This window comes from Patagioenas fasciata, chromosome 34 (genome assembly GCF_037038585.1).
Source record: "Patagioenas fasciata isolate bPatFas1 chromosome 34, bPatFas1.hap1, whole genome shotgun sequence".
Taxonomy (NCBI): Eukaryota; Metazoa; Chordata; class Aves; order Columbiformes; family Columbidae; genus Patagioenas; species Patagioenas fasciata.
Window position 1 is genome coordinate 1,072,399 of NC_092553.1, and position 12,121 is coordinate 1,084,519.

The 12,121-nt window shown below is 60.2% G+C and overlaps 1 long non-coding RNA gene across 2 annotated transcripts in view; it reads right to left on the reverse strand.

Annotated features, from left to right (window-relative positions):
- Positions 1-5,459: 5,459 nt before the first annotated feature.
- Positions 5,460-12,121, reverse strand: part of LOC139826090 (uncharacterized) — a 567,662-nt gene continuing 561,000 nt past the window's right edge. For both annotated transcript variants that reach the window (XR_011736157.1, XR_011736158.1), the window contains exon 3: positions 5,460-6,162. This is a non-coding gene — a long non-coding RNA (uncharacterized lncRNA). The remainder of the gene's footprint in view (positions 6,163-12,121) is intronic.

Consider the following 12,121-nt stretch of genomic DNA (forward strand, 5'->3'; position numbering starts at 1 on the left):
CCCAGAGAATGCCCGCCCCCAGACCACCTCCCATGGGGCGTGACACAGAGGCTCCGCCCCCCCTAGGGGCTCCCCGTGGGCGTGCCCTCTCAGTACCCGCCCCTCGGCACTGACCCCACCCCATGTAGGCGGGGCCACACCCAGCTGCCCCCTCCCATCTGTGACCCATAAGCAACCCCATAGCAGCCCTATGGCTGCCCCACAGGTCCCGCTGTAGCAGCCCAGCACCTGCCCCATAGTCGCCCCATAAGTGCTCCAGACATGCCTCTTAAGAGCCCCTACAGCAGCCCCATGAGTGCCCCACAGGTAATTCCACAGCCGCCCCATCCCGCCCCACAGCGGCCGCTGCGGGACCCCCGGAGACCCCCGGCCCCACACCCGCCCCGCAGCCCCACAGCGCGCGGTCTCGGGCCCCGGTGCCGGCGAAGCCACGTCCTGGCCGCGGCCGGAGGAGCCGCCGCTTGTCCGCCCCCCACGTCCCCCCGATCGCTGCTGCTGTCGCTGCCTGAGGAGCCGCAGCAGCCGCCGCTTGTCCGCCCCCCCACGTCCCCCCGATCGCTGCTGCTGTCGCTGCCTGAGGAGCCGCAGCAGCCGCCGCTTGTCCGCCCCCCCACGTCCCCCCGATCGCTGCTGCTGTCCCTGCCTGAGGAGCCGCAGCAGCCGCCGCTTGTCCGCCCCCCACGTCCCCCCGATCGCTGCTGCTGTCGCTGCCCGAGGAGCCGCAGCAGCCGCCGCTTGTCCGCCCCCCACGTCCCCCCGATCGCTGCTGCTGTCGCTGCCTGAGGAGCCGCAGCAGCCGCCGCTTGTCCGCCCCCCACGTCCCCCCGATCGCTGCTGCTGTCGCTGCCTGAGGAGCCGCAGCAGCCGCCGCTTGTCCGCCCCCCCACGTCCCCCCGATCGCTGCTGCTGTCGCTGCCTGAGGAGCCGCAGCAGCCGCCGCTTGTCCGCCCAGCCCCGACTGCCCCCCCCCAATCGCCGCCGCTGCCGCCCCCGCCACCCCCCTTCTCCCGCCATCCCGGTGTCACAACGGGGACTTTGAGCGCGGCTGTGGAGGCAGCAGCTGTTCTGATAGCGAAGCCAAACCGGACCGGGAAACAGGACCGGGAACCAGGAACCGTGGCAGGGAAGTTTTCCCTTGGAGCAAACAAACCCCAGGTGTTCTTCAATGTTTATTGAGAAAGCAGAGTCAGGATGTACCAGTAGTCCGATCAGTGACCTTCTAAGACAAAGTGGGGTCCTGGGATGTCACAATGGGCCCCAGTGACAAAGAGGGTCCCCATGGTGCCACAATGGGCCCTGGGGACAAAGGGAGTCACCAGGATGTCACAATGGGCCCTGGGGACAAAGTGGGGCCCTGGGATGTCACAATGGGCCCTGGGGACAAATGGGGTCCTGGGACGTCACAATGGGTCCTGGGGATAAAGGGGGTCCCCAGGATGTCACAATGGGCACTTGAGACAAAGGTGGGGTCCCCATTGTGTCACAATGCGTCCCCAGTGACAAGAGGGTTCCCCATGGTGTCACAATGGGCCCTGGGGACAATTGGGGGTCCTGGGATGTCACAATGGGCCCTGAGGACAACAGGGGGTCCACACGGTGTCAAAATGGGCCCTGGTGACATACAGGGCAGCCCAGGATGTCACAATGGGCCCTGGGGACAAAGAGGGGTCCCCAGGATGTTCACAATGGGCCCTGGAGACAGTGGGGGGTCCAGAAATGTCACAATGGGCCCTGGGGACAAAGGGGGCTCCCCAGGATGTCACAATGGGCTTTGGGGACAGAGGGGGTCCCCACGGTGTCACAATGGGCCCTGGGGACAAATGGGGGTCCCCTGAATGTCACAATGCACCCTGAGGACAATGGGGGGTCCTGGGACGTCACAATGGGCCCTGGGGACACAGGGGTCCCCAGGATGTGATAATGGGTTCTGGGGACAAGTGGGGTCCCCAGGATGTTACAATGGGCACTGGGGGGAAAGGGGTGGTCCCCATGGTGTCACAATGGGCCCAAGTGACAAGGAGGGTCCCCACGGTTCCACGATGGGCCCTGGGGACAACGGGGTCCACTGGATGTCACAATGGGCCCTGGGGACATAGGGAGGTCCTAGGATGTCACAGTGGGCCCTGGGGACAAAGTGGGGTGCCCTGAATGTCAGAATGGGACCTGGGGACAAAGGGGGTCCTGGGATGTCACAATGGGCCCCAGTGACAAAGGGGGTCCCCATGGCGTCACAATGGGCCCTGGGGACAAAGGGGGTTCCCCAAGATGTCTCAATGGGCCCTAGAGACAATGGGGAGTCCTGGAACATCACAATGGGCCCTGGGGACAAAGTGGGGTCCTGGGACATAACAATGTGCCCTGGGGAAAAGGGAGGGTCCCCAGGATGCAACAATGGGCCCTGGGGACAAAGTGGGGTCTCCTGAATGTCAAAATGGGCCCTGGGGACAAAGTGGGGTACCCTGAATGTCAGAATGGGACCTGGGGACAAAGGGGGTCCTGGGATGTCACAATGGGCTCCAATGACAAAGGGGGTCCCCATGGTGCCAAAATGGGCCCTCAGGACAAAGTGGGTCCCCAGGATGTCACAATGGGCCCTGGGGACAAAGGGGGTCCTGGGACGTCACAATAGGCCCTGGCGACAAAGGCGGTCCCCATGGTGTCACAATGGGCCCTGGGGACAAAGAGGGGTTGCCTGAATGTCACAATGGCCCCTGGGGACAAAGGAGGGTCCCCAGGATCTCAAAATGGGCCCTGGGGACAAGGGGGGACCTGCAATGTCACAATAGGTTCTGGGGACTAAGGGGGTCCCCAGGATGTCACAATGGGCCCTGGGGATAATGGGGTGTCCTGGGACGTCACAATGACCCCTGGGGATAATGGGGGATCCCCAGGGTGACACAATGGGCCCTGGGGACAATGGGGGTACCCACAGTGTCAGAACGGGCCCTGGGGAAAAAGTGGAATCCTGCAATGTCACAATGGACCCTCAGGACAAGGGGGGGTCCCCATGGTGTCACAATGGCTCCCTAGTGACAAGGGGTTCCCCATGATGTCTTGATGGGCCCTGGGGACAATTGGGGGGTTCTGAGATGTCACAATGGCCCCTGGGGACAATGGGGGTCCCCATGGTGCCACAATGGGCCCTGGGGACAATTGGGGGGTCCGGAGATGTTGCAATGGGCCCTGGGGACAAAGGGGGTCCTGGGACTTCACAATGGGCCCTGCGTACAAGGGCGGGTCCCCAGGAGGTCACAATGGGCCCTGGGGGGAAAGGGGGCTCCTGGGATGTGACAATGGGCCCTCGAGTCAAAGGGGTGTCCCCATGGTGTCACAATGGGCCCTGAGGACAATGGGGGGTCCTGGGATGTCACAATGGGCACTGGGAAGAAAGAGGGGGTCCCCAGGGTGCTACTATGGGCCCTGGGGACAAGAGGGTCCCCAGGATATCACAATGTGCCCTGGGGACAACGAGGGTTCCGACGGTGTCACAATGGGCCCTTGGGAAAAAGGCTGTCCCCTGAATGTCACAATGGGCCCTGGGGACAATGGGGGTCCCCAGGATGTCACAATGGGCTCTGGGGAGAAAGGGGTGGTCCCCATGGTGTCACAATGGGCCCAAGTGACAAGGAGGGTCTCCATGGTTCCACGATGGGCCCTGCGGACAACGGGGTCCACCGGATGTCACAATGGGCCCTGGGGACAAAGGGAGGTCCTAGGATGTCACAGTGGGCCCTGGGGACAAAGTGGGGTCCCCTGACTGTCACAATGGGAGCTGGGGACAAAGGGAGTCCTGGGATGTCAGAATGGGCCCCAGTGACAAAGGGGGTCCCCATGGTGTCACAATGGGCCATGGGGACAAAGGGGGTCCTCGGATGCCACAATGGGCCCTCGGGACAACTGGGGGGTCCTGAGATGTCGCAATGGGCCCTGGGGACAATGGGGGGTCCCCACGGTGCCACAATGGGTCCCCAGTGACAAGGGGAGTCCCCAGGATGTCACAATGGGCCCTGGGGATAAAGGGGGTCCCCAGGATGCCACAATGGGCCCTGGGGAAAAAGGGGGGTCCTGGGATGTCACAATGGGCCCTTGGGAAAAAGGCTGTCCCCTGAATGTCACAATGGGCCCTGGGGACAATGGTGGTCCCCAGGATGTCACAATGGGCCTTCAGTATAAAGTGGGGTCCTGGGATGTCACAATGGGCCCTGGGGATCAAGGATGGTGCCCAGGATGTCACAATGGGCTCTGGGGACAATGGGGGGTCCTGGAATGTCACAATGGGCCCTAGGGACAAAGGTTGGTCCCCAGGTTGTCACAATGGGTCCTGGGGACAACTGGGGGTCCCCAGGATGTCACAATGGGCCCTGGGGACAAGGGGGATACCCACGGTGTCAAAATGGGCCCTGGGGACAAAGGGAGGTCCCCAGGATGTCACAATGGGCCCTGGGGATGACGGGGGGTCCTGGGACGTCACAATGGGCCCTGGGGACAATGGGGCGTCCTGATATGTTACAATGAGCCCTGGGCACAACTGGGGGGTCCTTAGATGGGGGGTCCTTATGTGGGGGGTGATGGTTAAAGTGTAAGTATGGAGAAGCTTGGCAGATTGATTATATTACACTTCCACAAACACGCCAAGGTAAGCGTTATGTACTTACAATGGTGGAAGCAACCACTGGATGGTTGGAAACATCTGCCGTACCTCCTGCTACAGCCCGAAATACCATCTTGGGCCTTGAGAAGCAAGTCCTTTGGAGGCACGGTACGCCAGAAAGAATTGAATCAGACAATGGTACTCATTTCAAAAACAGTATTATAGACAATTGGGCCAAAGAACATGGTATTGAGTGGGTATATCATATTCCATATCATGCACCAGCCTCTGGGAAAACTGAAAGGTACAATGGTTTGTTAAAAACTACACTAAAGGCACTGGGTGGTGGGGCCTTTAAAAACTGGGATTCACATTTAGCAAAAGCCACTTGGTTGGTCAACACCAGGGGATCAACCAATCGAGCCGGGCCTGCCCAATCAGAAATTCTATGGACTGTGGAAGGAGATAAAGTCCCTGTAGTACACATGGAAAATATGTTAGGAAAGGCAGTCTGGGTTCCTCCTGCCTCAGGCACAGGCAAACCTATTCGTGGGATTGTTTTTGCCCAGGGACCTGGCAGCACCTGGTGGGTGATGCTTAAGGATGGAGAAGTTCGGTGTGCACCTCAAGGGGATTGGATTTTAGGTGAAAATGTGCAATGCTGAACTGTACGATGTGAATTGCCGCACTAACAATGTTTAATAAGTGTCTTTCAGATCAAGACAATGGTGATGAAACCAGCGCTGGCTTCTTCGAGTGGCGCCCGACACCTTCTTGGAAGTTGGTGTCCTTAACCCACCAACAGGGGTCATGAGATGCACTTGGACCATTTTCCCTGCCCTGGGAGACTGTGGTGACAAAATGAACTTAATGAACTTTTCAAAGGATGGTCCACTGATTAATTACTCCTGTGTATATATGTACATATGTATATATATATAGTAGTAGTGATTAATTAGATTATATTGATAGATTGTATTGATAAGGTTTAAGTATTCAGTGAATGTCATATGATAAGGGGTGGAATGTCCTGGTTTTGTTAAAAACAAGTTTCTCTTTTAGTGAATTTGCCTGTCAGCCAAAGCCTTCATGTCAGCTGCATTTTCCTGGAGAACCCGACACATGTTTTGGTTAAACCCAGCAAGGGAATGCAAACTTATTGACAAGCACAGATGGACATCTCGCGAGAGGGGCAACGAGAAACTGGTGATCGAGAGACTGACCAACGGTGAATAACATTCCATTCACGTGAATACTTCATATAAAAGTGGGAGATCACGAGGATCTCGCCCCTTTTCCCTTTCTCCCTTTTTTCCTCATGGCCGACATCAGGAGAGGACCTTGCTGGTCGTCCCTGCGAACGGAGGCCAGTGACAGACTGAATCCAGCTCCGGTTGGCTGCAGAGTCTGATCCAGGACTTTGGGTGCTGGCTCTGCAGTTGCTCAGACTTACAAGATGGGTTTTGTATATTTGTATTATTTTCTCTGTTCTCATCAGTAGCATCAGTAAAACATCTTGAACTTTTCCAGCTCTCTCCCCTCTGTGCTTCTTCCCCTCCCGATCGCCTGTGCTGAGTGGGAAGGGGGGAGAGGGAGGGGCAAAAGGGGGAAGTGGGGGGCAGAGGACGTTGACAACACATCTGCCAGGGTTTGATTGTCACCCCGCAATCCTAACCCTCGACAGGGAAAAAGGGGGTCCTGGGATGTCACAATGGGCCCTGGGGACACCAGGGGGTCCTGGGATGTCACAATGGGCCCTGGGGACAAAAGGTGGTCGCCAGGATATCACAATGGGCTCTGGTGACAATGGGGTCCCCAGGATGTCACAATGGGCCCTGGGGACAAAGAGGGGTCCCCTGAATTTCACAATGGGCCCTGGGGACAAAGAGGGCTCCCCAGCATATCACAATGGGCCCTGGGGACAATGGGGGGTCCTGGGACGTCACAATGGGCCCTGGGGACAAGGGGGGGTCCCCAGGATGTCACAATGGGCCCTGGGGACAAAGAGCGTCCCCAGCATGTCACAATGGGCCCTGGGGACAAAGGGGGTCCCCACGGTATCAGAATGGGCCCTGGGGACAAAGGGGGGTCCCCTGAATGTCACAATGGGCCCTGGGGACAATGGGGGGTCCCCATAGTGTCACAATGGGTCCTGGGGACAATGGGGGGTCCTGAGACGTCACAATGGGCCCTGGGGACAAGGGGGGGTCCCCAGGATGTCACAATGGGCCCTGGGGGAAAAAGAGGGGTCCCCTGAATGTCACAATGGGCCCTGGGGACAAGGGGGTGCAGAGGATGTCACAATGGGCCCTGGGGACAATGGGGGGTCCTGGGATGTCACAATGGGCCCTGGGGACAATGGGAGTCCCCAGGGTGTAACAATGGGCCTTGGGAACAAGGGGGTCCCCCAGATATCACAATGGGCCCTGGGGACAATGTAAGGTCCTGGGCTGTCACAATGGACCCTGAGGACAAGGGGGGACCCCAGGATGTCACAATGAAGTCTTGGGACAAAGGGGGTCCCCAGGATGTCACAATGGGGCCTGGGGACAACGGGGGGTCCTGGGATGTCACAATGGGCCCTGGGGACAAGGGGGGGTCCCCAGGATGTCACAATGGGCCCTGGGGACAAAGAGGGGTCCCCTGAATGTCACAATGGGCCCTGGGGACAGGGGGGTGCAGTGGATGTCACAATGGGCCCTGGGGACAATGGGGGGCATCCAGGATGTCAGAATGAGTCATGAGGACAAGGAGGGGTCCCCATGGTGTCACAATAGGCCCTGGGGACAAAGTGGGGTCCAAGAATGTCACAATGGGCCCTGGGGACAAAAGGGGTTGCCATAGTGCCACAATGGGCCCTGGGGTCAAAGGGGGTCCCCATGGTGCTACAATGGGCCCTGGGGACAAAGGGGGGTCCTGGGATGTCACAATGAGCCCTGGGGACAAAGGGGGGTGCCCAGGATGTCACAATGGACCCTGAGGACAAGCGGGGGTCTCCATGGTGTCACAATGGGCCCCAGTGACAAAGGGGGTCCCCTGAATGTCACAATAGGTCGTGGGGACAATAGGGGGTCCTGGGACGTCACAATGGGCCCTGGGGACAAGGAGGGATCCCCAGGATGTCACAATGTGCCCTGGGGACAATGGGGGGTCCTGGGACGTCACAATGGGCCCTGGGGACAAGGGGGGGTCCCCAGGATGTCACAATGGGCCCTGGGGACAAAGAGGGGTCCCCTGAATGTCACAATGGGCCCTGGGGACAAGGGGGTGCAGAGGATGTCACGATGGGCCCTGGAGACAATGGGGGGTCCTGGGACATCACAATGGGCCCTGGGGACAAGGAGGGATCCCCAGGATGTCACAATGGGCCCTGGGGACAATGGGGGGTCCTGGGACGTCACAATGGGCCCTGGGGACAAGGGGGGGTTCCCAGGATGTCACAATGGGCCCTGGGGACAAGGGCGTGCCGAGGATGTCACAATGGGCCCTGGGGACAATGGGGGGTCCTGGGATGTCACAATGGGCCCTGGGGACAAGGTGGGGTCCCCAGGATGTCACAATGGGCCCTGGGGACAAGGGCGTGCCGAGGATGTCACAATGGGCCCTGGGGACAATGGGGGGTCCTGGGATGTCACAATGGGCCCTGGGGACAAGGTGGGGTCCCCAGGATGTCACAATGGGCCCTGGGGACAAAGGGGGTCCCCACGGTGTCACAATGGGCCTGGGGACAATGGGGGGTCCTGGGATGTCACAATGAGCCCTGGGGACAAGGGTGGTACCCACGGTGTCACAATGGGCCCTGGGCACAAGGGGGGGTCCCCATAGTGTCACAATGGACCCTGGGGACAAGGGGGTGCCGAGGATGTCACAATGGGCCCTGGGGACAATGGGGGGTCCTGGGACCTCACAATGGGCCCTGAGGACAATGGTGGGTCCCCTGAATGTCACAATGGGCCCTGGGGACAATGGGAGGACCCAAGGTGTTCAGAACGAGCCCTGGGGACAAAGTGGAATCCTGGAATGTCACAATGGCCCCCAGTGACAAAGGGGTTCCCCATGGTGCCACAATGGGCCCTGGGGACAAAAGGGGTCCCCAGGATTTCACAATAGCACTGGGGACAAAGGGGGGTCATGGGATGTCACAATGGGCCCTGGGGACAAAGGGGGGCGTCCCCATGGTGTCACAATAAGCCCTGGGGACAAAGGGTGGTCCTGGGACATTTCAATGGGCCCTGGGGACAAAGGGGGGACCCCAGGATGTCACAATGGGCCCTGGGGACAAAGGGGGGTCCCCATGGTGTCACAATGGGCCCTGGGGACAAAGGGGTCCCCCAGATATCGCAATGGGCCCTGGGGACAAAGTAAGGTCCTGGGCTGTCACAATGGACCCTGAGGACAAGGGGGGTCCCCTAGATGTCACAATGGGCCCTGGGGACCAGGGGGGGTCCTGGGATGTCACAATGGGCCCCAGTGACAAAGGGGGTCCCCTGGATGTCACAATGGGCTCTGGGGACAATGGGGGGTCCTGGGACGTCACAATGGGCCCTGGGGACAAGGAGGGCACCCCAGGATGTCACACAGGGACCTGGGGACAATGGCGGGTCCTGGGACGTCACAGTGGGCCCTGGGAACAAGGGGGGGTCCCCAGGATGTCACAATGGGCCCTGGGGACAAAGAGGGGTCCCCTGAATGTCACAATGGGCCCTGGGGACAAGGGGGTGCAGAGGATGTCACAATGGGCCCTGGGGAAAATGGGGGTCCTGGCACGTCACGATGGGCCCTGGGGACAAGGGGCTGTCCCCAGGATGTCACAATGGGCCCTGCGGACAAGGGTGGTACCCACGGTGTCACAGTGGTCACTGGGACAAGGGGGGGTCCCTATAGTGTCACAATGGGTCCTGGGGACAATGGGGGGTCCTGGGACGTCACAATGGGCCCTGGGGACAAGGAGGGATCCCCAGGATGTCACAATGGGCCCTGGGGACAATGGCGGGTCCTGGGACGTCACAATGGGCCCTGGGGACAAGGGGGGGTCCCCACGACGTCACAATGGGCCCTTGGGACAAAGAGGGGTCCCCTGAATGTCACAATGGGCCCTGGGCACAAGGGGGTGCCGAGGATGTCACAATGGGCCCTGGGGACAATGGGGGGTCCTGGGATGTCACAATGGGCCCTGGGGACAAAGGGGGGCGTCCCCATGGTGTCACAATGGGCCCAAGTGACAATGAGGGTCCCTACGGTGCCACGATGGGTCCTGGGGACAAGGGCGTCCCCCAGATGTCACAATAAGCCCTGGGGACAATGGGGTTGCCCAGGATGTCACAATGGGCCCTGGGGACAATGCGTGTCCCCAAGGTGTCAGAACGAGCCCTGGGGACAAAGTGGAATCCTGGAATGTCACAATGGCCCCCAGTGACAAAGGGGTTCCCCATGGTGTCACAATGGGCCGTGGGGACAAAAGGGGTCCCCAGGATTTCACAATAGCACTGGGGACAAAGGGGGGTCATGGGATGTCACAATGGGCTCCAGTGACAAAGAGGGTCCTCATGGTGCCACAATGGGCCCTGGGGACAAAGGGGGTCCCCTGGATGTCACAATGGGCCCTGGGGACAAGGAGGGTCCCCAGCATGTCACAATGGGCCCTGGGGACAAAGGGGGTCCCCACGGTATCAGTATGGGCCCTGGGGACAAAGGGGGGGTCCTGGGACGTCACAATGGGCCCTGGGGACAAGGGGGGGTCCTGGGACGTCACAATGGGCCCTGGGGACAAGGGGGTGCAGAGGATGTCACAATGGGCCCTGGGGACAATGTCGGGTCCTGGGACGTCACAATGGGCCCTGGGGACAAGGGGGGGTCCCCAGGATGTCACAATGGGCCCTGGGGACAAAGAGGGGTCCCCTGAATGTCACAATGGGCCCTGGGGACAATGGGGGGTGTCCAGGATGTAAGAATGAGTCCTGAGGACAAGGCGGGGTCCCCATGGTGTCACAATGGGTCCCCAGTGACAAGGAGGGGTCCCCATGGTGTCACAATAGGCCCTGGGGACAAAGTGGGGTCCAAGAATGTCACAATGGGCCCTGGGGACAAAAGGGGTTGCCATGGTGCCACAATGGGCCCTGGGGTCAAAGGGGGTCCCCATGGTGCTACAATGGGCCCTGGGGACAAAGGGGGGTCCTGGGATGTCACAATGGGCCCTGGGGACAAAGGGGTGCAGAGGATGTCACAACGGGCCCTGGGAGCAAGGGGGTGGCCAGGATGTCACAATGGGTACTGGGGAAAATGGGGGATGCCCAGGATGTCACAATGGACCCTGAGGACAAGCGGGGGTCTCCATGGTGTCACAATGGGCCCCAGTGACAAAGGGGGTCCCCTGAATGTCACAATAGGTCCTGGGGACAATGGGGGGTCCTGGGAGGTCACAATGGGCCCTGGGGACAAGGAGGGATCCCCAGGATGTCACAATGGGCCCTGGGGACAATGGGGGTCCTGGGACGTCACAATGGGCCCTGGGGACAAGGAGGGATCCCCAGGATGTCACAATGGGCCCTGGGGACAAGGAGGGATCCCCAGGATGTTAGAATGGGCCCTGGGGACAAAGAGGGGTCCCCTGAATGTCACAAAGGGCCCTGGGGACAAGGGGGTGCAGAGGATGTCACAATGGGCCCTGGGGACAATGGGGGGTCCTGGGACATCACAATGGGCCCTGGAGACAAGGAGGGATCCCCAGGATGTCACAATGGGCCCTGGGGACAAGGGTGGGTGCCCAGGATGTCACAATGGGCCTTGGGAACAAGGGGGTCCCCTAGATATCACAATGGGCCCTGGGGACAATGTAAGGTCCTGGGCTGTCACAATGGACCCTGAGGACAAGGGGGGTCCCTAGGATGTCACAATGAAGTCTTGGGACAAAGAGGGTCCCCAGGATGTCACAATGGGGCCTGGGGACAAAGGGGGTCCCTATGGTGCCACAATGGGCCCTGGGGACAAAGGGGGTCCCCTGGATGTCACAATAAGCTCTGGGGACAAGGAGGGTCTCCAGGATGTCACAATGGGCCCTGGGGACAAAGAGCGTCCCCAGCATGTCACAATGGGCCCTGGGGACAAAGGGGGTCCCCACGGTATCAGAATGGGCCCTGGGGACAAAGGGGGGTCCCCTGAATGTCACAATGGGCCCTGGGGACAATGGGGGGTCCTGGGATGAAACAATGAGCCCTGCAGACAAGGGTGGTACCCACGGTGTCACAATGGGCACTGGGCACAAGGGGGGGTCCCCATAGTGTCACAATGGGTCCTGGGGACAAGTGGGGTCCCCAGGATGTCACAATGGGCCCTGGGGACTAAGAGGGGTCCCCTGAATGTCACAATGGGCCCTGGGGACAAGGGGGTGCAGAGGATGTCACAATGGGACCTGGGGACAATGGGGGGTGCCCTGAATGTCAAAATGGGCCCCAGTGACAAGGAGGGATTCCCAGGATGTCACAATGGGCCCTGGAGATAAGGGGGTGTCCCCAGGATGTCACAATGGGCCCT